Below are 4222 nucleotides of genomic sequence, written 5' to 3' on the forward strand. Positions count from 1 at the left end.
TCAAAATTTGACTTGCAATTTGATAGGAAATGTGCTTGTGCCCATTTTGTGGATTAAGTTTTAGGGTGCAAAGCTAAAATCAGCTTGCACCTATAAATAGATTCATGATTTTTAACATTTGGAGAAGACTTACGTTAAAATAATAAATAAAAGAATTACATATATCGCAAGCTAATTTGTAAAACTAATTTGCTTCATACACTAATATTAAATCCCAAGGGATTTCTTTCTTTTTTTTTTTTATATCCAGTTATCTAGGTATTGGATCCAACTAGTCTTAAAAGTGGATAACCCGGTCTCACGAATTGGTTAGTACTAGACAAATTCGGGAAACACAAGTGGGTCCTGACATGCACCTTTGCGTCATCAATGATTTGAACACTGCGAGCGTTCAAAAATGTCCAACGTGAGATTTGAACTCTCGTTGCATGTAGGGATATAGCCAGGAATTTTATATTGGGAGAGACGAAAGATATATATTTACGTTAAGGAGATGTGGTCGTGTCGTTACTTCGTTACCCCAATTCACCCCCAAATTTCAAAATCCCTACCCCTCTTGCGCTAAAAATTTGAGGGAGGACATTGTTATCGCCCTTGCCTCCATTCCTAATTGCACGAGCATTATCCTTATCTCTTATCATCACACCGTGCCCCAAGAGCCATTGGGTCAATGCATAAGTTTCTTGTGATCCTTGTTCAAAAAAAGACTCAAATCACTTCCAAATGGGGCCATAAAAATTGGCATTGAAACAACTTGTAACATGTCTCTATAACACCAAAAATATTTTTAAAACCTTCAATTTATGATGTGTAAGTTGATTGTATAACCAACACCTTGGAACTTGGCATAATGCCACAAACTTTGAGATTTTTTAAGTTTTGAGTTTGTGACTAAAAATATCAAAAATGAGTTCAGAGCACAAGATGATTTATAATTTATGAACTTTCTTATGCAATAGAATTATGATAATTGATAATTTGACATTAATGGGTGTTTTTATTCGCTCGTATATTTATCCGTAAAGAAGTACAATATTCATCCCTAATTTGACGGAGGTTCCGGGGATCGCGAATCTCATCTCCGACGCTGCCACTTCATCTCCATCGGTAGGCAGTTAATCCTTCCTCCATCTACCGCCGGCCGCCCGACCATCTCCTTCCACCATTTCTCACCTCATCTTCCCCGACTCTGATTCCCCGATCAGATTTGGACGTCGCCTCCCTCGTCTCATGGAAGAAGGCAAACAAGGGAGCTTGAAGCCAGACGCCACCATCATCTCCATCGCCGGCCTCCACTGCACCATCCACATCTTACTCTTTGGGTTAGAAGAGGAGGAACCGAAGCCTTCCCCTTCCCCTCTTCGGGTTAGAAGAGAGGAAGCTCCTTCATCCTTCATCATCAGGCCATCTTCCTATTCGGGTTAGAAGGGAAGATCCGGCAGCCCCTTCCCCTCTTCGGGTTAGAAGAGGAGAAGCCCCTTCATCATCCGGAGATTCAGCTCCTCTTCCCGTCAGCCCTCTTCTGGCGATTCCACGGCCACCTCTCCTTTTCAGGTTAGAAGAGAAGAGCTCTCCACTTCTGGGAATCATTTCCTCATTCCGGCAATCCCACAACTCCGGCTTCATCAAATCCAGCCACATATCATCCATTCGGCAGTTCCGGGCAGCAGCACCTTAGTGATGCGTTGGTTTGTTTTCTTTTGTGTATGTCTTGTTGATTGTTGAATTGTAACGAAGTTATCCTCCCTTGTTTTAGTTTGCATGCATTAGGGTTGAATTACTTGATTCTCACTATGTTTTGAAGAATGCCTCTTACATTCTTGTTACTTGTATTTGTGTCAATGCATTTCAATTCATTTCATTCCAGCTATGTTTTTGTTTAATTGGATGTTTGTTCTTCATTTGGATGTCATTAGGTTAGATTAGTTAGTTTTTGTTAATTGTCTTATGTTTCATTTCATGCTTAGTTTCATTTAACGTTTGCTTTGTGTTTTTCTTTAATTTCCTTTCAATTATAGTTTACAGTCACACTGTCTTTTATTTATTAGGGTTAGATTTCATTACATGCATTGCTCTTTATTTGTTCGGTTTAGTCCCAAAACCCAAACCTACATTTCCATAACAAAAAAAAGCAATAAAATTGGATCCTAAGTTTACCATTATATTCCTTGTGAGAGACGAACTGAGTCATCTCTATGCTATATTAGTGTAGAGTTCGGTAAATGAATTGTGTTTGATATCGTGGTACGACATGCTGATTATCAATGGCTCTGTTGCAGGGGAGTTATAATGGTGTTTGATAAATCTTAGGATTGTTTTTCTATTCTTCACAAAAATTTGAAAAAAAAATTGTCAGGGCTTAATTTTATTATATCCATGTGCTTTGTTCTGTATGTTTTGTGTCTTGTAATTTTGTTTGTTTCAGTGTTTCATGATAAGAATAGGAACTTTCTTTTGTGTGCCATGGATGTATACTATCAGCAGGGACTTCTTGCCTCAGATCTTGTAGACAATATGGTGAACAATAATGGCAAAAATCTCAAGGAGTTTTGGGTGCTAGATGTGACTTATCAATCCTTCTGCATCCAGTATTCTGAGTTAGATGCGGACTTAAAATTATGGCGAATTCTATATTTGTTATCAAAACTTGATGGTCTTGATAGAGGATCCTATTAGGTATCTGCAGAAATTTCATATGGTGTGCTATACCATGAAGCCGCATGGCATATCAAAAGAAGACATCAAACTTCGGGAATTCCCATTTTCACTGGTAGATTTAGCAAAATATTTGTTGTACGGTCTTCCCTCTGGTTCTATAACTAGCTGGTATGAAATGAAGAGGTCATTCTTGGAGAAGTTCTTTACGGCATCGAGGATTGTAGCTATTAGGAAGAGCATATGTGGGATCCAATAACTTTCAAGGGAGACTTTATACGAGTATTGGTAAAGATTCAAAAGATTTTGTACTAGTTGTCCTCAACACGAGATTAACGATTAGCTATTTATTCAATACTTCTATAAAGGATTACTTTCCATGAACAGAAATATGATTGATGTAGCTAGTGGAGGGACTCTAATCAACAAAACTCCTACTCAGGCTAGAGAACTCATAGAGATCATGGCTGTTAATTCACAACAATTTGGAAACAGACAAATGGTTGTCAGAAATGTTAATGAGGCCTATGTTTCAAGTATCTAGCAGTCACAGTACTACCAATTCTAACAGTATGGCATGTACGATCCAGTTCCCAATACTCATATTCGTGATTGAAGAGAGGATCAAAATTTCAAGTATGGGACACAGAACAACAGAATGCATAGTTTTTCCAACATATCAAACTCCATTTGGATTTCAGAACAACCCAGTTTCAAACAAGTCACAGCAAGTCTAGCCGTCCAAACCAAAGTCGTCTACATAGAAATTGGAGGAGCATATGCAACAACAAATTTCACAACAAATTTCAGCACAAATGGAACAACAACAAGTTAATCTGCAGCAATATCAACAGAGAAATGATGTGATTGTTCAGAGCTTGGAGCGATAGATGGATCAGATTACATCTTCACTTAGCCAACTACAAGCAACTTCCTTCAGAAACCATTCATAAGGTATCAACATGCTTGAAGAGAGGGATTGTAGAGTCAGTAATATTCTTATATTGGATTCTTCTACTATACAAGACTCCTCTGATTCTTTGTGTCAGGATGATGAAGTTGTAACTGATGGCAATTTTGATGGTGATAGTGATGCATGCAAAAATCTAGATGATATTGTGTGTATATATATATATATATATATATATATATTTTGTTGATGATTTGGATGATGTCGCATGCAAAATATTGGTTGAGAATGTTAATGTTATAGATATTGTTGAAGATGCTGTTGCATTTGTTGATGAGAGTATAGATATCGCAGATACAAACGTTGCTGATGCATGTGAGGCTTTGGATAAAAATATTGTTGTTGTTAGTGTGGAAGAGTTTGATGATGATGCCTGTACAATTCTTGATGAAGTTGCTGATGTTTCAGACAAGGTGTAAAATTTCGATCCGTGTCAAAATTTCAGTCTCAGATCGGAACGATACAGTTTCGGTATTGTATTGTGTCTATACGATTTTGATATATTTTTATTTATATATAGTAATTATAAGATAAATATGTTTATGGTGTATATAAAAATAAGTTGTATATTGATTTTATATAAGTTCTCAATTATTA

At 37.1% G+C, this 4222-nt stretch overlaps 1 long non-coding RNA gene across 1 annotated transcript; it reads left to right on the forward strand.

The window, feature by feature from the left end:
* The first annotated feature begins 994 nt into the window (after nt 1-994).
* On the forward strand, nt 995-3815 carry LOC121996901. The gene is made up of 2 exons (XR_006116187.1): nt 995-2943; nt 3043-3815. It is a non-coding gene; the product is annotated as an uncharacterized LOC121996901 (long non-coding RNA).
* Nucleotides 3816-4222: the final 407 nt, after the last annotated feature.

This window comes from Zingiber officinale, chromosome 6A, assembly GCF_018446385.1.
Source record: "Zingiber officinale cultivar Zhangliang chromosome 6A, Zo_v1.1, whole genome shotgun sequence".
Classification (NCBI taxonomy): domain Eukaryota; kingdom Viridiplantae; phylum Streptophyta; class Magnoliopsida; order Zingiberales; family Zingiberaceae; genus Zingiber; species Zingiber officinale.